A 25585-nucleotide genomic window follows, 5' to 3' on the forward strand; every position below is an offset into this window, starting at 1 on the left:
CTTCCTCTGTTCCCAAAGCATTGTCCTGCTCCAGTCAACTTCCAGGACTAGTTGCAAGCCTCTCCCAAAACATGATCTTATTTGCTTCCAATTAGGCAGATGTTTAACCTATTGGATGCTTCCCCTTTGACTTCTTGATCAATCATGTTTTAATGAACTACCTATAGCAGGGAGTTGGAACTAGATGATCATTAAGGTTCCTTCTAACCCAAACCGTTCTGTGATGCTATGAAGCATGGCATGGATGATCCTGGAGACCTACCCTGAGGAACCAACAGGGATGTCACAGTCCTTACATTATCAGTACAAGGGTCACCACCAGCTCTGGCCCCTCTGATGCCAGTGTTCCTCCAGGGTATGAGGTGTGTGAATGTGAGCTGTGCCTGCAGTGGCTGTGTCTGTCCCCCCCCTGCTTTCCCCAGCCCTCAGTAGGGAAAGCTCTAGGGAAGATGCTCTTTCATATTTCCTCCAGCTGCCCCAGAAGGCACAGAAAAGCTCTGAAATGAGGGAAGTCATATAATCTATGTTTGGATTTTGCTTAAAAGCATATTAACCCCCCTCCCTTTTTTCTTTCGGTGGGATTTCCTTTGTTTTACAGAGCAGCTGCAGGCTGCAGGGTCCCAGAATTGTAATTTTGGCCTGCAAAAGCACCATATACTGTCACAGTGTGTATTACATATCCAATAAAGCCTGACTATTGCGTCCTCTGGGCACACTTTAAAATAATTGCTTGTAAAAGCACATACTCATCTCAGCTGCACTCACTGGAGGGCCCAGTGACAGAAAAGGCTCCCCAGAGCACAAATTCTCCTTATCCTCCTTCCTTGCACTCACCCTTCTTCACTCCCAGTCCTCCAAATAAGCTTCTCAAGGGATTTCTTCTACTCCTTCAGCTTCACTCAGGAGTATGAAGGTGGCCCAACACATAGCAGAGGAAGTGCCTCAAAGGCAAGCTGGTGGCAGAGGAGAGGGAGTGGGATTGTCCTCTCTGTCCTGTAGATGATGGAAGGATGTCTTTTCCAGCTCTTTCTCCACAAATAACCCCTTCTCCATACACAGAGGAGAAGTAGGGCCAGACCATAATGGTATCTGTTAACCTGTGTATAAAGATACTCTGCCACTCTGATGGCTGCCATCACTCTCTGCCTTTGTGCATTGGGTACCGTTCAAACATTAAAACTCCTGCATAACACCAAAACCCCACAAGTTCTCCAATTAACATTGCCTACAAATCCCAGACACTTTTCCTTTCCTCCTTTACTTCTTACATCCTCTGTGCAAGCAAGGAGCCCATAGCCCTTTCTTGGCTGCTTCACCCTGTCTCAGAGTGACTGTTAGAAATCAGTGATGAGTGAACATCCAGTGCTTTGCAGTTTGGGGTCACTTCACTTTAAATAAGCATCCAAACGTTCACAGTTGAGCTAGCCAAAGCTCATTTGTCTTGACATTTTCTCACACGATTGCAGGCATAATTTCTTCTGGCCACAGCTGGGAGTATCAAGAGAGCAGTCCTCTTTGCTGTGTTCCGGCATGTTTGGCTCTAGTGCTAGCCAGAACTAGAAGTTAGAATAAGAAGGTCTCTATCTCTCTGTTTGCCTATCTATCTATCTATCTATCTGTCCGTCCGTCCATCCATCCATCCATCCATCTGTCCACCTACCTACCTACCTATCTAATCTACTTACCTACCTATATATCTAATGTACTTTATATAATGCATGTGTGTAAAAACTTTAAGCCCTCAGAACCCTAATGAACCAATTCAGAATTGGTTTCAGTTGGACATAGGTTTTGGAAATGGTCCTTAATTTCTAACCGGATGTGCACATGCCCATTACAAACCAGTGTGTCAGTCCCTTTTGAAGAAAAGAACTTGTGAGATCTGAGTGGGTGATTTTGTGTGTGTTTTTAAGGATATCCATTTACGGAAAGTAACAGGCAGAACTTTATCTGCTGGCAGCTCGTTGCGAGAATTCCAGGTAGGGGCTTGCAATATTTACACAAGGTGTTTCATTGTGAACTTTCTGAATGTGAAAGTATTAAAACTCCAGAAATACACCTAGCGAGCTGCAAAAAGCTAATTCTCTTCCTTTCATTTTTGTACTTGCAAGCAATCTTTGCCAGTCCTCTTTCTATTCCAGAGCACAATAACACCCATAAAAGACCAGAGAGTGTCTGCTCTGTGCAACAGTTCTGCTTGTTTATAACAGGAGGGGGGTAAAAGAAAGGTTGAATTTGTTACAGCTGGTGGGGGAAATCTGGTTTTGTCCATTTTACCTGATTGTTGCTGAAGCCATATGTACAATATAAGTGTAAAGACGCATGCCTATAAAGAATTTCTGCTGTAGAGCTTTCTGCAGGGTTTTCCTGAAGTCTGACCTTCAGCAATCATGGTTTTGCCTTGTTTTACAGAGATCTAATTGTTCCTAATTTCCTGTCGATAAATGGTACAAGGTGTGGAGTTGCGCTTCTAATGTTCAATTTCAATCATTTGTCTGACTTAATAGACATGAATAGCTCTTTCAAATCTAAGTGCTTTCAGTTCGTGTAGGACATATTTATATAGAAAATTTATTTTGAGTGGGTAAAGCCATTATTCAGCATGTAGGAAAATATTTCCTACCTATGGTGGTCAAACTGTAGGGGAGCTGTGGGCACGGGGCTTGGATTTTCTGATCTCAAGAAATAGACTCAATAGGGTGATTTTATTTCTTCTTCCAGTGAAAATCACAATGGGTTTCCGCTTGCCACAAGTAGGTCACATTCAGCTTGCAGATGTGGTACCGTTGGTATAATCCTGGTGCCTTAAGGATGATGCTTTCTCTTGGAAACGTTGGTCCTTTAGCATCTTTCTCCTTTTATGCATGATTTCTAGTAAAGACAAATGTTTTTAATGGCTGGATTTTAGTGTAAATCATAAATGTGTCCTGCACTAATCTACTTTTTGCAATCAGTTGCTCTTGCTGTCACTAATAAGGGTTTCCTTAGGCTGGGGTAGGCTGTAAAGAAATCGGTGCATGCAGTTTAGGGATTAATTCTTCAGTGATTAGTTCTTCTACATTCTTCTCCCCCTTGCCCACAGAGGCAGGTGGGGAAGCTCCCTACATCACTGCCATGCCTGTGGCACGTAGTACCTGCAATGTGGGGTCACCCTGAGTCACAGTGGCAGTAGCCAAGAACACATCTAGCTCCAGGAAAGGAGTGCTGGAACCTCCATCAGAGCCCCCATCTGAATGTCTTCATCTAAAATATATGGCAATATTTCGGCTGGACCTTGGTCTTGCTAGGTGTGATGCAGAGAGTAGTGTTTCTACCAGTTAATACTTCAAAGGGACAAGAAAATTGCTTTTGGCCCATGACGATGCAATTAAGGATTTGCAAAACTGTTTTAACAGGATGCAGGAGAGCATATAAGAGAACTATTAATGGTAGCTGATAAGCCACTTCAGGTAAAGCTATTTGTGTATAGACGGTAATCGCTTGACTACTGTAGACATGAGTAATGTTACAGTAAATTGCAATTTACTGAAATCTTTTAGTCAGCAGTCATTAATCCTGTAAGACTTTCATAGATGAACTCGTGCCTGTGCTGCTAAACACTGTTTAGGAGCAGGTTTAAAAAAACATAATGACTCACCACATAGTTTTCCCAGCCAGTATGGATCCTGAATCAGAGTAATTATTCAAATTACAACGTCCTTGTGTTTGATATATTTCATTCAGTTTACACACTATTTTGAAACCTCCTGACAGGATACTAAATGTTGTGTGAGCCTTTTCTACCTTTCTGAAGCACTCAATTGCACCAGAAAGTTCATTCATTTCTCAATATAAGATGTTATTCCTCTATTTGTTGTGCATACCCCTTTCTGAGCACTGAATCAATGAAAACTGACTGTATTTTCCTTCTAAAAGATGTGTATCAGAACCTTTCCTTAATATAGAGTCTGTTTTACTAGAATTCAACTCATAGTTAATCCCCTCCTGCACAGATAACATTTTATACTCAAATTTTGCTCTTTGAGCTTTTCAGCCTTTCAGTTCCAGCACTGGGTCCGTATCAGGTTTCCTCTTTTAAATAGCTCCCCTGTCTGTTTTGTATAACTTCCAATGGTCTGCAGGATATCTTTGTTTCCAGATCTGTTGGTCTGCTCTGCTGGGGCTACATATGTCTCTGTTGTGTTTAACTATCCCCTGCAACCTGTTAATAAAGCATAATGGGTTTGCAGAGATAAAAACCTTACCAACAAAATAATACTCCTTTCATTACAAAACGGACCCTGAAAAAAAAGAAAAGAAAAGAGGTAGAGGCATGAAATGAAAAATATTTCAAGAGAAGAAATATCTAGGTCACAGCTTTTCTCAATTTTTGTAATTTAAGGCAGCCTGGAATAATTGCTGCATGCATTCTTTTGAAATCAAGTCCTGTAATGTCCTTATTGCTCAATCTCTGTTTGCAAATGCTCCTGGTAATGTACATTGCTGTTTTCCAAATAACTGCATTGTAAAAATGCTAAAGAAGTAAGTTGGATCAGAGTTTATCCAGATATTGAAAAGAAACGTAGCCGTCCCCATCACCCTATTAGCTGTTGGGTTCTTCGTGGGAAATTAACTCCACTTCTGAAGGTCTCACTGCCAAAAATCCCCAAAGCCTGGAGAAAAAGATACTCTAGTGAAGGAGATGAGGGAAGTGAAAGACTTACAGCTCAAACCTCAGGTAATCTTAGGGAAATCTAAGGAAATCAAGTAGTGCATCAAAGATGCATAGGCTTTGTGCACCGTGTATGCAGCTCCCTGTGGAGAAAACAGCGGGATCATGCATGATTTCTTCTTCAGGATTGTCCCCTTTTCCTCTTCCGTGTGCTGCAGTGACATTTTAAGAGCATTCTAAAGCAATTTAAAGGCATCTAATAGAGGTAAAAAGGTTAAAGGCTTTGTGTGCAGTCCCTAGGAATTAACTGGCAGTCCCAGATTTACATTACAAAAAAGACTGGAAAACCAGTTTAGTGAGATTTTCCTTGCTGGTCATTTTAGGAGTGCAAGGGGGAGGCTCTGGACAAGGAATAGCAGAAAAGGAATTGCACCCTCACTTGTCAGCAAATGAAACGTGGGCACATAACGCCTTTGGTTTGACACCAAAGTGTTTTTCTTTCCCTTTAGCGTCACGTTTTTCTGCACACCACTTCATATGCCACCAGGTCAGGGGAAAGATACGGAAGATAAGTACTGAAGAAAAGTATCTACTTATCTGCTAAAAGAGAAAATACTGGCAGGTTTTCAGATTACTCATAAGTGTTTGAAAAGCTCATCTATTAAACTGAAGTATTATTTTCCACTCAGTGGCAAAAAAAAAAAATGAAGCACTTGAAAGATCTCCACATATTTCATGAATCCTTCAGGAAAAATAGCAGGCTGTAAGTATGAAGTGTAGCTCACAAGTTTGAGTTATGCGTTCTTGGTATGTCTTTGCACACATGCCCTTTGAAATTAATAGATTTAACCTCTCTTCAGGTTTGTTGTGTCTGAAGAGAATCAGTTTTTAAATAGGAAAAGGAGGAAAGCTTAAATTGCTTCAGTGAATACTTATCGTCCGTCTCAAACACTGCACTCTATCACCATCTCTTCACATACAATCAAGAAACATGCTATGTTTTAAGTGGAATTTGTTACTTTAGATCTGGACCATTTCTGTTGCTGAGCAAAGAGGAGTTCGATTCGTCTGAAGACAAGTCAGGAACACCCATCCCCCTGTTACTTATTGCTAGATTTCTTGTCCTACCATTGGAGACCAAACAATTTTTGCTATGGATGATTTCCATCTGCCCAGCTAAATTGCAATGACATTCTAAACTGCAGAAAGTCTTAGGCTCCCCCTCACTCCCAATTTCTGTCTTTGATTTAGTGCAGAGATCTGACTGGCCCTGCAAAAGAAAGCTTAAATTAGAAAACCTTTAACTGGGGTGTTTCCTATCAATACAAATAGGTGTCTCTCTTACTTACTACTCTTGCAGGAATAAAGGTTAATCAGTTGAGTTCAATAATTACTGATATTCTCCAACACCCAAGCTGGTTTAAGTGGTGTTTTTGCTAGGCTTTTAATGGTGCTGATTTTAAAATACTTTAACCCTGTTGAAATTTAATTATAGAGCCTGTTTTGGGTTTCTTTTGAGAAGTCATCCCTGTGTTCATATTAACAAAATTGCCTGGATTCCCCTTAAGAATATTTCTAAGGTGTTAAGTCTCCATTTTTATTCCTTATGATGATGATAGTAAGTGGATTGCACTGCTGGCTTTTTTGATTAGTTTAGTGGGATTTTTCCTTATTCATATGATTAGTCATAATCACCACAAATAGCCGTATTTCCAACTGAATAGGTAGAGACACCCTGGCTAATGCAGGAGTGCTTATAGAGCAGAAGCTGAGCTCTCCTTGTGTGTCTGATAGCAGTGTTGGATAACCAGCATTCACGGTGGTTTGAAGCTCCCATCACTTTGTATTTAGCACAGCTACACACTGTTGCCCATGTCTGCTTGCTTTAGCTGTGGTGGTGTCACAGAGGATGCACAATATACACTGCTCTTGCCTTCAGAAGTCTCTTCATCAGGTAGAAATAACACCAATCAGATTACTTAGTTATTGAATTTTACCTATCTTTTTCTTATCTGGAATAATCCAAGAGCATTATGAGGCCTCTTAATTCTTCACAAATAATTGATCATCTGTCATTTTTTCTTGCCAATATTCAAATACCATTTCTTTCTATTTATTAGCCATTAGCTTTACAGGAGAGCATTATACAACTTCATTCCATGATCAAAGGACTCACCATTCCGTGCCAGGTTTCCAACAGGAATAGTTGCATTCTAAATTTTCTTTCCATTAATTTGTTGCTTCTGTAATTGTTCTTGTCAGTAAGTGTGTTCATTACTGGAAAGAGAAGCTTAAAAAGAACGTAAGACCAGTTACAGCGCATTCAATAAGGCATTAAAATGAGTATTCCTGGGAAACCTTTTTGTAGTATTTTCCCAGCAGCACATCTTCCAATGGACAGCTCTACACAGAAAATTCAGGGAGAAAAGGAACCAAGGTCATTTTCCATGGAAATCCTTGTTCATTTAGCCCCGAGCCTGCAAGACTGGACACTGTTTGGCAAGACATAATTCAATAACAGCATCTTCCCTGCCTGGGAATATAACTCAGTTGCTTGGTTTATCTGAGAAACCTTGTCTGAGTTTTGAAGCATGGAAATAAGCAGCTGGTTGAGAGGAGGATTGGAAGCAATTTTGTTTGAAAATGTGGCCCTTTTCAAACAACAAAGCTCAGCTATCTGTGTTCTTTTGGAAATCTGAGATGGTTGCTTATTTGAGAGAGCTTAAGTAGATTTGAGAGAGCTTAGTTTGGTGCTAAGCCCTGTATTTTCATATCCATCCCTCTGATAAAAGAAACTTGAGACAAATTGAAAAGGACTCTTTCCTCTGTTTGCAGAGGAAAATGAAGGCAGGCAAAGAAAGCTCAAACTTTCTATTGGAGGGGTCACATCTTTGCTGCAAGACCCTGGTGTCCCTTCATGTTCCTGAGACATCAGTCCGTTCCCCTTCTCTCATCATCAAATGATGTCTGTGTGGCAGCTTCAGTATCTGTTCTGATGGGATATGCAATTTATCTTTATTTCATGCTAAAACAAGGGCATTAAAATTAAGAAATCATCGCTACTTGGGCCTCCCAAACCCAATTAAATAGAATCTTTAAAGTGTTTTAGGAAGCCCTGATTCCAGCTCAGATTTCCTTGGTTTAGACCTGTTTGGAGTGATAGGTATTGAAGTGCTGCAGTAGAACAAAGTGAAATGACACCTGAAACATCTCAGAGGCTCCATTCTACCTTGATGTCATGAATTTAAGCAGTGTTGCTACAGGTTCAGGCATTGAATCAGTTTAGCGATCTGAGACCAATACATCTTCTGTCACCTGTATAATCACACACACACGGTATAGTTGCACACAAAAAGAGCAAGAGTTAGTGGTTTATTACATTTTATTCCCACCAAAGCTCAGACTTCGTTCTTTTTTTGCCATATTCTGTGTTACTAGCTCAGTCATCATGGAGAGATGCCACTATGTCCTCGTATCATTTTCTGTGGTTTGGAAAAGGTCATAAGCTTTCTTCCAGCAAAATTTGGATTGGTCAGGCAGAAAACTTTCTCCATCACACAATCTGCCCTTTGAACTGAAAACAGCATGTTTCATCTCACCCACCATATGCTGATATCAAAATCTGTGTTGAGCATCCTTAGAGCGAGTAGACACAGGCATCTAAAGGACCTCAACCACTTCCCCTGCCATAGTCATCACACCTTAAATACCTTTCCATCTCCACTGATTTATGAGAGACCCCATGAATCTCTCCATGTGCAAGTCTTCCTCATGTGTGGCTAAAATGCAGGGAGGTGAATCCATTGACAAAGATCTGGCTCACTCTGGCATCACATCTGTCAGTTTTACCTGTGTTTTGTACACATATTCAACCTCCTGGCTACTAATGGGTTAAATGGAAAGCCACACACTGCTAAAGGTGCAGGTCAGTGCTCTGAGATTTGGAAGGATTTTTTCTTTCTTATTGTTTTATTCTGTAGAAATAACATCATTGTTTGCTGGGAAGAGAAAAAAAACCAACCCACACAACAAAATAAACCATCTGTTTTACTCTTCACATCAATAACTGCATTCATCAAACTCTGCTAAAGCTACTGAAGCAGAAGACCATCAAAATATGAGCAACACTGTAATGTCCGTGGGGAATTCACAACTGCCATACCTGGGAAGAACATGAGTCACAGTGTTTCTGGCAAGTGCAGGGACAGTGGGGAATACATCTTGCAAGAGGAAGCAAAGCGATGTCAAAGACAGCAGATGGATTGCATTGTGCTTTGCAGACTGGAAGACGTTCTGTTGTCTCCTGGAGTCAAGCAGTTGCTCTAAAGCGTGTTTCGTAGCACACTTACTGCTGATGTAGTGGTCACTGTGCTGGAAGCAGCTGAGCCCTTCCCAGCACTTCCAGCAGCCAAGCCTGAACATCCTGATGGCATCATCCTTGGAGACAGTGTGTCTGAGGACAGGAAATGACAAGGTTAAGGTGCTTGATAAGTGACCTCAAGTGCACACGAAAGTGTTAGATGAACAGTAACAATGAGGGGGCAATTAGGGGACATAGATCCTATGGAGGTCTAGAAGATACATCCATTTTTCTTAATTAGAGACTTAATTGCAACACATGGGGTAGAGGGGGGGGCAGGATCCTTTGATCCTTTGCAATGCAGATGCCAACTGCTCTGAGTGGAGTAGCAAAGCAGTCTGCATGTGCTTTAGTTAAACCTTGGATGCATTGACCCAGTAACTATTTGCCATTGACCCCAATGAAGGCAGATGGGCTCAGGTCTTCCCCAGCATGGTGCTGCTAGGACCAAAAGGTCATCACTCAGCTGTTTCTCACAAAGGTGTTTAGAAGATGTGCATGACCTGCTAGAAAGATTTCTCCTTGTCTCCTTGCTCAGGAGTGGGATGTCATGCCCTATATCAAGTGGGAAGATTAGAACCAGGCTTTCACTTTGTGTGTTCTGTTTACAGAGACTGAACTATACAACCAAATCACAACTCCTTATTAGAGGGGAAAGGCTGAGACAGTGAAATGCCATGTACTGTGTGGATGAGCTGCAAATGCTCTGCTAGGCCTCACCTAATTGGCACAGGACCCAGTAACATGGTTATCCAACCAGTCCTTTCACACATAAAAGCTTGAAATTGTGTATTTCTACTTACTCATAATTCGGCTGATGAACACGCACAGATGTGAGGGTAAAAGGTTGTGTGAGATTCAGGATGTTGCCAGCAACTTGTAAATAGCCTCCCTGGGCTGCTCAAATGTTATTTTAATAATAATAGTAGCAATATTAATTTATGGTAAATTGAAAAGGTGAATTAAAGCAAAACGAAGCTGTGCCAGGAAGACACAAGAAATCAGAGGAACCTCTTCTTCTTCCCAAAACTGGAAAGCCACCCTTGGGAGAGGTGAGGGCTGTGCACCCTGTCCTCTCCATTTGCACAGCCTGTGGCCAAAGCAGGGGTGGTACCAGCCACCTACAGACAGCCATGGGTACCCAGAGCACCTTACACCACCAGCATCACCCACTAGTCTCTGCTGCAGCCACTGCTGGCTGCTCCAGCCAGCTGGCATGGGAGCTGCTTGTCAGGTGCTCCATTGGACCCCCCTAGAATGGTACTGGGAGAAGTGCCAAGCTTGTCCTCAGGGAGACTTTCCTTGAGCAGCTGAGCTTGCTCTTCTCACACACCACACATTGCATGGGCATTTGAGCAACTACCCAACCATAAAATAAGCATAAATGTTTTCTCAGGGAGAAGACGAGGAATGTGTTTTCAATCTGCTCCAAGATCTCTCTGAAATAAAGACTCTGTGTCCATGGACAATAATTTTATTAGCACACCAGGAAGTTAAAAAAGGAGCTAAAAAGGGACTGTGTTGGTCACTCACTGCTGGGTTTGTCCCTTTCCGGACACACTTGATTAGACTTCTTTACTGGCTTGTAGGCACTCTAAATCTAACAGGGAAGGACTGAAGTACTGACATATGGCTAAGATAGTAAAACACCCAAAACCTTTCCAAGCATTAGCTGAATGTCATCCAAAATTCCATTAAAATGCATACTGAAATGATCTGGAAAAAGGGGAAGGTTTTTAGTTTTGTAGCCATTTATGTGGGTTTTGGTGTCTTAGTGTCATCGTGATGCTTAGCTCAAATTCCTCAAGTTCACACACCTCACGCAAAACACGGTGTTGACTCAGTGCCACAACTGAGATCCATTTGGAGAAGTTTAATCTCATGGACCCTTGAATCTAACACTTCCAAATTAACACCAATTGCGGTTAGTTTCTTCATATGCACTCTCTCTAGATATTCATTTCTGGCTGTGTGCAACTGCTGACAGGAAAAATGTGTTAGAAAGATTTAACTCTAACCTCACGCGAGCGAATGATGTTTCAGAACATCAGTACTTTGACAGGGCTCTGGACCCTGTCATGTGTATGGAGACAATTTGGATAGAAGTTGTTGGTATTTCCATTCCTCGAATGCAATTCCCTGATGACTGGGGTTGCAATGACTGGGCTTCATCAGAAACCTGCCACTCTTACCCAAATCCTATTCTAGCATCTTCAAAATGTCAAAAGGACTCACTCTTTCTCTTAAGTACCATGATGGGAAGGATGCAGAGCAGTCCACTGTGGGCTACGATGTCTCCAGAGAAAAGTAGGAGGCATCCGAGTCGTGACTTGTGTCTGGAACCTCCAAGAAAACCCTCTTTGGCAAGCTGGTAGCAGTTCAGTGCACGTCATTATTTGATTTCAAGAATGCTAGGAGGATTTATATGACTTTCCCTGTATTCCTCCCAAATGCACTGCTTGGACAACAGCTATGAGAGAGGCAGATGGCGGTAGGTGGTCATGCTGAGGCTCAGGTGTTGACCTTTCTTGCAGTCAAGGTGGACTATGAATATATGTTGCAGACCAAAAGGCAAAGAGACATTGCTGCATCTGCATCTGCATCTGATTTGTGTGTGCCCTGAAAAGGAAATTGTGTTGCAGGAGGGGTATGCACTCAGGCCATGATTTGATTTCAAGCTGGTGAGATTTTGATGGAGGTTCACGCCCCAGCCCTGAATGTTGTGTGGTTTCAATATTTTGACATCGCTAGATAAGGCAACACTGAAAACTTGTGTCCCATTATTTGATTAATTCTAAAACAGTGCATTCATTTGAGAAACAATAGCCCATCAATCTCCTCACATTGAGCAACTGGTGGAAATTTGCTTTGAAAAGAAAATTTGCTAAAATAACCTTTTGAAGTGATAAATTAGGCAACTTCTGGAGAGTTTCACCTGCAAAACGGGGAGAAAATGGAAAAACTTTAATATATCTTATTTGTCCTTTTTAAATATGCATTTTCCCCTGTTCAGTTTGGCGATGGGTTTTTTCCTGCTTGGAAAGACAACTCCAAGTCTTTTTTAAAGGCTAAGTAAACAACAATCCAAATGTGAAAATGAAACAGAATCCTTCACTTGTAGTCACACAAAGTAGATTAGTCAATCTGAAATTAACTTTTTTTTTCCTGATTTTTCTGGTTTGGAAGCCAAATTTTAAAAAAGGAAAAAAAAATCCATTATTTGCACAGCTCTAAATAATGTGATTCAAAAATAGTCCAAAGGGATACATTCACACAGAAACAGATTCGTTTTCATTTCTCAAGTCATCCAATTGAGGGGGGTGGGGGGAGGAAAGGACCAGAAGCTCCTCCAAGTTTCCTTCTGCTGCTACTCTTAAAACAGGGAAAACACATTTCTGACCACATTACATGTTTTAGTTGGACACCACTAAATACAAGGCTTCTGCTGAAATGCAGAACGCCACCAGACCGAAGTTCAAAGCTGGGCAACCAGCCATGATTATTTGTAAAATGAAATTAATCCGAAAGCTGTCATAAGCACGAATGCAATGGGAACTTGGAGCATCCTCCTGCTTGTAAACACCCTCCCATGGTGGTCCCTGACTCATTTATCCGAAGATGTGCCCTCCCTTTGTGACACAGCCAGAATTTAGGTGCGTGAGGACTTTGGCTTGGGTTATTGGGTTGTCCTGCCTTTCCTTCCTTCATCTTCCTTGCCGTGTTTTGGTTTGGGCAGCACTTGAAGGCAATGTCATGGTTTTCATGGAGGACTCCTTCTGCTCTGGGTAGAAGGAGGATGAATTAAACATATTGCTATTGGAACGGAACACTGCTTTCCTCTGAAAAGCTCTGTTGTAGTTCCTTCATCTCCTCCTTATTGGGAGGGTCTTGGTCCTTGGTTCCTTTGTTAAAACTTAAACAAGGGAAGTTTAGATTGGATATAAGGAAGAGGTTCTTTACTGTAAGGGTGATGAGGCACTGGAATGGGTTGCCTAGGGAAGTTTTGAATGCTCCATCCCTGAAAGTGTTCAAGGCCAGGTTGGACAGAGCCTTGGGTGACATGGTTTAGTGTGAGGTGTCCCTGCCTGTGGCAGGGGCGGTTAGAACTGGATGATCTCAAGGTCCTTTCCAACCCTAACTATTCTATGATTCTATGATTCTCTTCTGTGATGGCCTTTCCCAATATGGTGTGCGATGATAGCAAACCTGGCCTCCTTCTTCCATGCACCAAGTTAAAAATAAAACCTGGGAGGAAACATGTCCCTGGTATCTCTTAATGCAGGAATCTTTTACTAAATATTTTAATTCTTTAGTTTCTGTTTTTTAGGGTTGTGTGCCATTTCATTTGGATGTATGAATTCAGGATTTTATATATTCCTTACTCTTTACTCATGGGAGCATTTCTGCCAAGCCCACAGTAGATTCCCGTGCTGTGAAATAACTAATTGCATTCACACTCTCTGGTTAAAGCTTGTGGCTGTTAGTTAGCATGCCAGATTCCCATATCTATCAACAGTTTACTAGCAGAACACCTAGGTTTGTAACAAGCAGTGCAGGAGCAGAGATTTTCTGCTCCCCCCACCCCAGATCTCCATCCTCTATGAGACCTGTGGAGTGTGTCTGTGTCACTGAGTTGATCACCCCTGAACCTTTCCCCCAGGCTTGGTTTTGACAACAGAAAGCTTTTTGGGCCACCCAAAACTCCTTAAGTCACGATCTTCAGGCAAACCAACCTCTAAGGAAAGGCTCTAAGAGAGTGATGCTGCATCACACGCAGCTGCCCTGGGTATCTCAGTGCCAGCTGGTATGACTAAAACTGGCCACAGCTCCTGCCCAGGCGCTGGTTCCTGATGAGGTGTGCGAGCTGCTCCACCCCAATCCTTCTCACAACTGGTCCTACAAAAACCTCACGAGGTTTGAACTCGCCACGGTTCAAACAGTGGTTTTCACTGTAACCAGAGAGGCTTTCAACCTTGCTCTGGCTGAAGCAGCTCGCCAAAATTCTGTGCTCGTTTAGCATTTTTTCTTTTTCTTCCCCCCTCTTTTCTTCCCCTGCTTGGCTGGTGGAAAGAGGAATGCCTGGCTGGAGTTTGAGAGCTGGTGGTGATGTGGGCCGTTTCTTCCATGGGAAGCTATGAAGTCCCACTTCCCCCAGCACACCAGGAATCAAAGAGCCGGAAAGGCTCTTCTAGCTCATAGAGCCAAGTGCCATTCCCAAACAGCTCTTGGCCTCAGAAACTTCCCTTTGGAGTTTCTCAGTTCCTGTGCTTATTCTGGCCTCGTCTTCTGTTTCTTGCTGCCGTTCCTGGGATGTGGGCATGCTCCAGGCACATTTCCCACTGCCACATCCACCAGACACTTTACCATCACCTCCATGAAGAGGTGGAGTTGATGGTCCTACCAAAGGAGGTCATCTCAGACCAATCCTTCATCAGGGTGGAGAAAACCCTTGTCCAGAACAAAGAGATTTACCCATTGCCAACACATGTCAACAAGAAAAGACAACTGTGCAGCACTGCTTGTGGTCTGCAGGCTTTCAATGAAAGCGGGACTGCTGTGTCTCACTGCCTGGTGCCAGCCCAAGGGTAGAGCAAGCCATGGCACCATGCATTAGCAGCAAGGATGGGGAATTGGGATTTAAAGGTTGAACACAGCATGTAATACTCTGAATCAATCATAGCACTGGACTTTAAATAAGACCTGTTCTGTCATAATCAGTGAACCAAGTGCATTTCATGGGTGCCATGCTGCACATTTTTAAGTATAATAACAGTTGTACAGCTTGGAGCTTCCTCTCTGAAGAAAATAGACACATAATTCTATATATATATGGCTGCTTTAATAAATGTACTTATGTATGCTGTAAAAATAGAACATTTTCCTGGCCCTAAGGGTATGGATTTGTCTGCAAATGTTGCCATAACACGAAATTTCAGAATTCTATTCTGCCGTGGAAAACAAAAAGGTTTTTAGTAAGCACATGATTTGAAAACAATAATAATCACTGGAGTTGTCTGCAATGCAAAACTTTGCCACTGTTGTTATTCACATCATCAACAAACAGGCTAAAAGAAGTGGTGTGCAGGGGTGTGGGAAAAGAGCTTTGTGGTTTTCGGTTTCAGCTTTGCCTGTGAATCACTTTGCAGTCTTGGGCAAGTGGCTTAACCTCCTGGGGGCTCCATCTATTTAGCTCTGCAGTGGGCTGAACAGTATTTAGTGGACCTCATTTAAGGGGTTGTTTGAAATAGCCATGAGACATGAGAAGATGCAATGTCCCTGAAGAAAGATGGCATGTGTCATATAGTATTATCATGCTTGCTGGAGTATCATGGCTTTATACTTCCAGAAATCCAGATGTCTTACATGAAAAGGGTGTTACTGCTACATACGAATGGATTTTTCTTCCTTAGTGGCAAACAAAGCAATAGCTTCCAGACAGGGACCAAGATACTGACATCCTCATCAGGCAGACTCCCACCCAAGCCAAGGGAGTTTTTGCCTGAGCTAGGATTTGGCTCTTTGTGAATTATCCAACTGAATCCATTGACTTTTTAACCCATAAATTGTCAAACTGCATAATTTCCAGCTAAGCAGATGGCTGGAAAGAACCAACCTGTAAGATAAGGTACTCTGGCCCTAGTTTTAAGTAAAATCCGAGTTTGCTAAACATGAACGTTATAGTTACATAAATAACAAGAGGAAAAATCACCCCCAAAGCCAAAAATCAGGGGCTTTTTGCAAAAACATAGAGGATCAATTTCTCTAGTTTAGTATTACCCAACTTGGCAGTAATTCACATTTGAAGTATAATGATGTCATCTGGTTGGCCTTTTCCCATCGCAAACAGTAAATCTTAAAATCTGGAGAGATCTTTTATTTGGTTATTCATATTGTACTGCATCAAGGGGTTACAACACATGTGCCTGGGCTTATTAAAATCATCTGGAAGAGAAGAGCTTATTATTTAAAGGCGCAGTACTTGAGCTTGTGCTGTTTTTCTTGGAGGCTGCTTTTTTCTGATGTCAGCTGCACTTACAGTCGGACTCACAACACTGCTTGTGTCACATTGAGAGGGCCCTTTGTTTGGAGTGGCTTTTTGTAGTGTCTGGATATAGACACTATAACCCATGGACTTGCATCTGTCGTCCAAGGGATGAGGAGTGTACAATGCCTTTCTTCTTTGGGAAGGACTTGCACCATCATGGTCAATGTCTTCATTGGCTTTCAGATGGAAAGTTACTACTCTCTGGTGATGAAGTCCACACGATACCTCCTGTTTCAGGGAACAGGCATGTTGTTGTGCTCTAGCCAGCCAAATCTCTTGCTCCCAGGGACAGCTTCATCACATTTACTCTGGTGCAATGAACAAATAGCATAAATGGACTTCTTCAAATCCTGTGGTGCCTTCAGCTGGGCTGTCCCTTTCCCTTGCTTTCCCAGATTTCCGAAGGCTTCTTTCTCCTGCTCGTTTTTATTTACGTGCCTGAGGTCTATGTTGGTTGGGGTTTGGTTTGGGCTCCTGGCTGTTTTCCTTGGAAAAAGCCATGGTGTAGTGAGTGCAGGATGTCCTCACGACTCTGTTTCGTGGAAATTTCCTTTGCTGGAGATCGCAATGTGTTTCTCCAAGGCATCGAGCCAGCCCAGCAGTACCAAGCAACCTGGTTGGTGTTTGTAGTCACTGGATTCCTCGTCACAGATTCACGCAGGATCTAATTATATCTCTAAGTAGTTTTTTTTCCCTATTTACTTAATTTCTCTGCATGTGTGTTTGTGCCTGGACATTCTGCCCTGGCTCCCCCTTAAGTCCATCTGTGTTGCCTTCATCCTTCAACCTGTGTGGTTAGAAGTTTCACTGGTTTATTACATCTCCTCATAGCTATGGGAGAAAGGCTCTTTTTGTAACATAGCCAGGTAGGAAAGTTTTCTGTTAGAATACCTGAGTGAAACTTTGCTGAACTCCTCTTCTCCAAGAGCATGACTGAAATGCTTCCAGCCAATTGTGAACACTCAACAGCAACTTATTAGATAGCAAAGCAATGATTGCCAGGTACATAAAAATTGACCACATTTTTTTCTTATATTTGGAGAAGGGAACAGTGTCTAGCACCTGAAAAATGGAGATAAATCTGTTTGAGAACACCCTTTTACTTTTTTCCCCCAAGTATTTGGCAAGATGTGGCAGTAGGAAAAACCCAGCTGTAGCTTTGAACTTAGCAGATGATTCCCTACATTGAATGCCATCATGAAAACCACATTTCTGTGACAGGGATGGGAAACTTTAATGGACATGAACAGCTTGGGGCTGTGATTGTAAGCTTTGCCACCAAAAATCTTATTCTGGTCATTTTCTCACCTTCGTTATACCAACCTGATTTTCAGTGCAGCTGTTACTGCATTCAGTAATGCTTATTGAGTGGTTTTCTGAATCCATTTCCACCCATGGAAAAGATTCCTACATCATCCACATTCATGTATATAATTTCTATCCATTTATCTATACAAATAGAGGAGGGATAAAAGGCAGATCCCTCTGCTATCTGAAAAAAATCTAGATTGTTGATATAAATTTCAAGGCTGAGTGTTCTTTTAGCATCGTGCTGTTGTGGTTTTCTACACTTTGTGTGCCATCTCAAGGGTTATCCTTGTGCGTCACTTTCCTGACCATGAATGTCAATTATTCTTCTGAATAATGACTTTCACCACAGACCTGTTATATGTATTAAGAAATCCTGTCCCAAGAGATATAATAGCCTCCTTGTGTGTCTTTGCACACCACATTGCAATCTGTAGCCTCAACACTGTTCGCATGATTGTGCGGGATAATATAATGCAAATGATAGTGATGAAGAGCGTTGTCAGGCTTTCAGCTACTCTGGCTTTGTAACAGCAGCTGCCATAACCTCATTGCACCGCCATTTCTTCATCACTGTAAGGGATGCAGTACTTCCATTTCACATAGGTCTGGTTGGACCACAGCACAGCGAGTTAATGTAGATGCCACACAGTTGCCAGAGAGCATGGACAGAGCATGTATAAAAACCAGTCATAAATTTCCAGCCAGGCTCCTAACTGAAAACACCTATTTTTGACAAAAAAAAGCTTGCTTTCTGGGGGGGCAGAAATTGACATTTCCTGCAATCGCTAGAAGTTTTCATCTAGCTATGAAAAATTCACTAGCCCCAGTTGAAAGCTTTTCAGGTTTTTTTAATGAAAACATAAGGGTCCTAGAAAAGAAATCTCCTTGGCTGCTCCTGGTTGATTGCTGCTGTGCTCTGGATCATACCTGATCACTGCTGCATTGACTTTTTCTTAGCTTAGAAAAAGCGCTTTGATTAATATCATTGCAGAAGCCTGTTAAATGACAGTGAGGATTTTAGAGTTACCGTACCTGCTTCGTCAAACAGAACGTGCTTCCAATTAGTGTTGCTCTGCAGTGTTTCAGACTAAATGTGTAACTCATTATCAGCTGGTATCACAGGTTTTGAACCAAAATACATCTCAAAGGAAATGTATAACAAATATTTCATATCAGTTGCATAAATCATGAGAAAATGTGCCTTATATTTTCCTGTCTCCTTCTTGGGATGCTGTACCCCTTAAAACACTAACAACCATGTGTGGCTATTGCTGTCTAAATGCAGGGCTCAGTCACCTATACCCTTTTGCCTGGCAACCTGGAGAAAGCAATGGGCAAGTTACAGCTTCATAGTGAATTAGAATCAGATAGTATTAGTTGCAAAAGAAGGGGGGGTAAAAAAGAGCACTGTGCCAGGGGAGATGGCATGAAGGGTCACTCTTTTGGGGCATGGGTCTTCCCTGCATTCCTCTCTGTGCCCAGGAAATGTGTGGAACACTATCCTTTTGTATCAGACCCACTGTCCTCAGCAGAGCAAACCTCTCTTCTGGTCTGTGTTTCAGACTACATGAGGTGAGGAGCATCCTTATATTTGATCTTCTCCCATCAAACCACAAACAATGACAAAGAATTTGGGTTAGACCAGTATTAACCCTCAGTGGAGCAAGCATCCGACCTGCTTACAGATCACCTGAGGCTTGTCCAGGGGTTTCTGGGGTTTGAGTTGCTGTAATTTAGGCAGAACCAGTATCCTTTAAATTGGAAGATATATTCCACCACTGAGCACTTGACATCCTATAAGAGTATTGGTGCCCCTATGACTTACCTGAAGAGCCTGGTTATATGTCTCACTTGCAGAAAAAGTTTTCCCTCTTTGCTAACACATTGTTTATGAGCTTGCCCTGCTATCCACCTCTGCTTGGCTTGCTCCCCTGCCTTGCTCATCAGCTTCACTTCAGCCAAGACCTTCAGAAAAAGGACTCTCATGCACACACACACATACAAAAGAACAAGTTGGCTGTATAGAATAAACCAGACTGGCCTACATAAAAGGCACCATCCAATGTAATTAGTTGTTACTTAGCTACTACATGGTCTTGTTCTGCAGCAGCTTTCCCTCCCTGTTTCACCCATCACCTGGTATGCCTTCCTCAACCCATCCCCAGGGCTTGCCTGAGCCATCCTGAGGACAAGACATGTTTAGGTGTGTCTGCCCCTGGCAAAGCACAACCAGTCCTGGTGCAGGTGTGAAGTGTGCCTGTAGTGTGCACACACCTCTCTGTTTTGGACACGGTCAATCGTTCCTAAGGTCCTTTCTCTAAACACAGAATCATCTCCAGGTTTTTCCTCTCTATTGTGCTTAGGAATCTGATAGAAAGTCAAATCCTTTTTTTTTTCCTGTTTCTTTGGGCAAGGAAAATTCTTGCAGTGTTATTTTTAAATTCAGGAAATGCAAAAATATTTACTGCTGGCAAGATAAATGTGAGTAAATGTGTGAGCAAGTGCAAATGAGGCATTCATCAGGGATACCTTTCAGCTGAGGAAAAAAATCAGTGCAGGCTACAGAGGGCCAGCTTCTCTGCTGGTGTAACCTGACATCGTGCTGCTGGGCCATAACACATTGCATAGAAGACACGTGCTAATCACCATCTGCAGTGGGGACTCTGGGAGGCTGCAGGGCTGGAAGGTGCTGGATCTCCTATGGGAGGAGAGCGGTGGAGGATGTGAGGGATATAAAAAATGAATATGAAAGGAAGGAGAGGCTTTCAAGAAAAGAGCACTGTGTTTACATATTTTACGAGGCTACACAGGAACTGGTTGGAGGGATGCTGCACAGACATGTTGTCCAAACCAGAGGGTGTTAAATGCTTGGATGATATTCAAGTATGCGTATTCACCATGTCGCCTGTTGGCTTCTAGCAGCAGCCCAAATCCCAAGCGATTCCTATTATTAATTTCTCCTTGATTCTTAGATAGGCACAGACTATTTTGATAAAGGGAGGAGAGCTGTTGTGACTTTCCTTCCTTTATTGTTCCACCTAGATAAAGCAGACAGGATATTTTACAACATTGTAGAGTCAATATATCGTCTACCAGAAGGTGCTGGACCTCAGGGACCAGGTTCCCTTCTAGGCTAAGCTGTTTACTTCATATATAAAACCGGAGAAGTTTGATTTTTCAGGACTTTCAGCCCAAACTTTTTTGTTTCAGATTATGTGATAGAAGTGCCTTGTGAAGACACATGCTTGGTCTCTACTTATCTTTAGACATAACTCAAAGGATAAATCCCCTATTTGGATAAGCATTATGACAAATTTTTTTGGTGTTTCTTACTGTGCTGCCTTGAGTCCTGCTATTTTGCAGCAAGAGGCTTCTGGCTGAACCACTGATTCCGAGGCAGTAGTGAAGGAACTCAACACAACAATCTTCGGCTCAAATTCAGTCAAAATACAGCCTTATCCCTTCAAAGACTGCATTCCAGGAACTCTATTTAAGTGTTTTTATGACCCACACCTTTGGTAAGGCAGGCTTTTGGTCACTCTTACTTCTGTCTTATCACCGTTGTGTCTCTGTGCAAACCTTTGAGCTGCCTTTGCAAAACACCCTGTGAGTTGTGCACCACTTTTGCTGCCCACCACACCACCACCCTGCTTGGAAAGGTTGCAGACGGGTAGGAAGGAGAGTGTGCTTCTACCAGGGACGATTGCTGTTGGGAAAAGTCACAGTGTGCTCAGGAATTCTCCTTTATTATACATTTTCTTTCTGCAAGGGCAATTCTTTTGTCATCGTGGGTAGGGCATTTACCAACAAGGAAGGGAGAAAGGTCTCCGTAGACTGGAATTATGCTTAAACTGCCCTAAATGTAGGAAAGGCTTTGACTGATGATGTTATTTCAGGGTTCGGTCATGAAACATCACTCTTTGCACAGATGGGATGTGGGCTCGCAATGGGGCCAGGTCCAGTCGCCATTGCACTGCACAGCGGGGGTGTACATGCCTGGACCCTGGTAACATAAACCTGTCTTTTTCTTTTGGGTGACTTTTCAGTCAAACCCACATCAAAATATTGGGCCTCTTCTGGGAAAGAACCAATGCAGGGACGTGCATGGTGAAAGGGTTCCCGGGACAGTCGCTGTGCCTTTAGGAGCTGAGCCCAGAGACACACCATGGAAGTTGTGTGTTCCATGTCTTTTCCCGTAAGGACCTGATATCAGAGGGATACATGACTGGTACTGTGTTTACCCAGGCACCTTGAATAAATCCGCTTCTCCCGTCAATACAAACCGCTTAGCCGAAGTGGATTATTGCCTTAGAAAGGGGACACCTGCCCTGTTATCCTTTAAATGAAAAACAGCCTTAACAAATAAATGAATAAGCCATGTTGTTTTAATGAGACGTGGAAATTAGGTATCACTGCCAAAACACAGCTCCTTCTCTCAGGCTCCTGTTCTGATTATGAGAACAGTCATTTGCCAGCTCCCCACTTCCTGTTATTAAGCCAGTTGTTCAATTTGCAGAAAGATTTGAGATACTAATCTAAAACCCAGTGGCTGACATTCACCCAGCATGGATGATTACCACCTCTTTCTCCTCTTCCTCTTCTCCTGCAGCAGTGTGGAAAGCCATGATACAAGGGACACCTTAATGTCTTTGAGCCCTGGGGAAAGCCTTCTGCAAGGGACAATGAGGTGATGTCTATGTACAATGGGGAGCCACAGAAGACATGAGGCACCATGTCTTCTGGCACCAAAGGCAATCAGAAGAATGAATCAGACCCAAAATTTCCTAGAGGGTTTGTTGCTGCAGTGCAAGCCTTGTGTTTTTTCCTTAGAACAAAGCAGTCTTCCTCTGAAATAAGTCTTTTAGAGGGAAAGGCCTGTTTTCTTAGCAAAAACAAGATACGAAGCATAATAATATTACTGTATGTTATGAAATCTATTGAATATTTACAGTAAAAAAGGACTTTGCCTGCCTTGCTTCTCTTAGGGCAGGGAGCAAAGTCACCCTTGCCAAGAGAAATGCAGGTTTTCTTCTGGTAACACCATTTGTTCTTTAACACAAGAAGGATGCTAAGCATCTGAAGTTCAGGGCTATGTTTGCTGGTTGCAGTAGTCTCTATATGAATGACACAGCTAAATGTATCACCCGGCACCATGTCAGTGGCTTCTGGAGTATCCTGAAACACAGAGAAAGCTTGCTTGAGGGGTCACCAAACATTAAAGGGACTCCCCTGCAGCCCTGATCACGGGTAAGGTCAGTTTAATCAGTTGTTGGCCCCTGTGTGAACATTTAAGAGCTTTCTCTTCTTCAAATCACAGGATCAGCATTTAGATTGGAAAAGATCTTTAAGATCACCAAGTCCATTTGTTAACCCAGCGCTACCAAGTCCACCACTAAACCATGTCAGATGACAGACTTTGCTATCCTCGGACAGCATTAAATTAAACAGGTTTTACCTTTGCCTGTTTTGGGGTGTTTTTTAAACCCTGTCACCATTCTGTCTAAATATTACAGGAGAGCTTTTCAAAGACACAAATAGCAGCTCAGTTTCCAATTCCCACCAGCTTTCCAAGGGAGATGGCCATGAAATTGCCCTTTGTACAGTGAAAAATCATTCCTGCCTATACTGCGCTATTAGGTTACCCATAAGGGCTTCTTCTGTTGACCTCAAACCCCCCTGGAGCTCGTGTTCCCAGCTGCTGGCAGGGCTGGCACTTGGGTGAGAGATAATATCACCAACACCTTTGCACCCTGCATAGTTCACTGTTTCATTTGGGTGAAACACGTTTTTTTCCAGTGTTCAAAGTCTATATTTCTCTGGAGATGTGTATATATATATATATAAAAATATATATATAAAAATATATATGTGTGTGCAACATTCTTACAATAATGTTACATTGGAAATTTGTGGCAGGCAGGATCTATATTTTAAACTTCCTCTTTTGTGACTGATAGAAAGGTTAAGGTTGTCTAATGTATTTCATTATGTTAACCACATAAATCTCACTGACTCCTCCTTTGGTTCCTCTTCTATTTAATTTCCTACCAAAGTCTATATTCTATCTCTTCATCCCAAGGAAATATGGATTAGGTGAAACGTATTGTAGAAATGAAATCTTCCAACTATTTTCCTCCAAGTGAGGGAATTCCTTGTTGATTTGTTTCTGTGAGTGGGCCATACTCGGATACAGGCAGAGGCTTCTTGGTACACACAGGTCCTTTCACAGCTACAAAACGTGGTTGTTTACAGAGGTATATTTCCCCAGGTCTCTGCTGTATTAATCACTGGTCCTGCACAGAATGTTTATTCTGAAAAACAACCACCACCACATCCCCCTTCTGGGATGCAGTACTCAAGTATGAATGCAATGGAGAAGGCCAGAAATCCATCTCACAGAGCCTCTGCACCCTCCTTATGCTCTTATTGTCTTGTAAGTCACAGCGTAGGAGCTAGCTGTGATTGAAGTCCACGGATCACCTCCTTCACAAAAGCCTCGAGTCAGCTATAACCAACGTGGCAGGGCTGTTTGTTTGTTCTTCCCAACAGATGTTTGAACAGCCTCTCCAACCTCCAATAAAATATTGCAGACAACTGTGAAGTTTACTAACCCCTTGTTAAAGTGATCTCCTTGAAGTCTTTAGCTCACCACAAGATAAACTGCACCAACATGGCATGCTCCCACTCTGAAGTACAGAGAGACATTTCCACCAGCAAACAGAGATTAGGCCTGTAAACTTTTGCACTGGAAATCGTTGCGTCTCTGGTTTAGATCAATGACATTAAAACAAAGACAGACGGAATATCTTACTCTTATCTGAGGCTGTGGTTAATTGCCTTTCTGATTCCTCACTCTCTGTCTCTTCCCTTTCTGTTCTTGGCACTGGGCTCAATTGCACCAGTGGGCTGGCTGTTGCAGTGTGACCATAGAATCAACTAGGTTGGAAAAGACCTTTTAAATCATCAAATCCAACTGTTACACCAGCACTGTCAAGTCCACCACCAAACCGTGTCACTAAGAGTTTCATCTGCATGGTTTTTGAACACTTCCATTGACGGTGATTCCACCACTTCCCTGTGCAGACTGTTCCAGTGCCTGACCACCTTTTTGATGAAGTTTTTCCTAATATCCTGCCTAAACCTTGAGGCCATTTCCTCTTGTCCTATCACTTGCCACTTAGGAGAAAAGACCAGCCCCCTTCTTGCTCCATCCTCCTTTCAGGTAATTGTAGAGGGAAATGTGATGACACATGGTAAGAAGTCTTGCAGCTCTTCTCCTTGTGTCTACAGCCTGGGGTTAGCCCTGTGGATAGCAACACATTTACACTTCATAGCTGGCACTCAGATCACGACTTACAGAAATGGTTTTCCTTGAAACAGCAGCAAACTGATGCAGGAGCAATGATCCCATTCCCACTGTGCCATGTTTGCAAGCATTTCTGGTCCTTGCCCTCCACTTTCTGCCTACTGAAGGATGGTTATGCTCAGCCCATTCAACAGGAGAGGGCAGCGGCATGAAAGACAGATCTGAGACAAATAGTCACAGAGCTGGGACAAGACAGAGGACAACAAGCGGGAAAAAGAATGGTTGACCATCCATGGGGGTCAGCACATGGGACCTTAGGTGAGGATAGGGTGATGATGTTGGACATGCTGCTAACAGTGGCAGATTGGTGCTTTTTTTCACCAAGATACATTGCTTCTCTAAAGCTACATAGTGCAATATACAGCTTACATTTTATTTTTGATGCCATTCCCCCAGGTTTTCATCTCTCAGTCCTTTCTGCCTCCTGCTCCACCCTTCCAGGAATTCACATTGCACACATTTCTGCAAAGGGAATTCATGGCTTCTCTTTAAAGTTATGGGAGAGGAATGTCCTTTCCATTAATCCTTATCATCATGTACTGCTTCAATAAAGATCTCTTGTAAAGCAAAAAGAATGTCCTGAGCAGCAGCTGGGGGGCTGCTGAATTGCCTAAGATGTCCATATCTAGGGCCAGACCCCTGAACAGGCACAATTTTAAGCACAAAGAGAACACTAATTTACAGCTTAATTATTCAGTTGGCTCAGGGCAATGTGTTTTCTGTTCTGCCCATTGTACAGCATCATCTGTGGGTTTGTGATTTCTCTCTGTTTTCTCTCTAAATAAATCCTTACAATGGACTTTCCCTAGTCTGACTCCAATACAACTGTGGAAGCATAGATAACACTAATGA

At 42.6% G+C, this 25585-nt stretch overlaps 1 long non-coding RNA gene across 1 annotated transcript in view; it reads left to right on the plus strand.

Annotated features, from left to right (window-relative positions):
- The first annotated feature begins 1911 nt into the window (after positions 1-1911).
- The window catches only part of LOC133212219 (uncharacterized), a 56091-nt gene continuing 32417 nt past the window's right edge, over positions 1912-25585 (plus strand). Inside the window, exon 1 of the long non-coding RNA XR_009725428.1 lies at positions 1912-1979. This is a non-coding gene — a long non-coding RNA (uncharacterized LOC133212219). The remainder of the gene's footprint in view (positions 1980-25585) is intronic.

Source organism: Neopsephotus bourkii, unplaced genomic scaffold (assembly GCF_033783945.1).
Source record: "Neopsephotus bourkii isolate Nb327-2 ecotype Australia unplaced genomic scaffold, CSIRO-AGI_Nbou_v1 NB_673, whole genome shotgun sequence".
Classification (NCBI taxonomy): Eukaryota; Metazoa; Chordata; class Aves; order Psittaciformes; family Psittacidae; genus Neopsephotus; species Neopsephotus bourkii.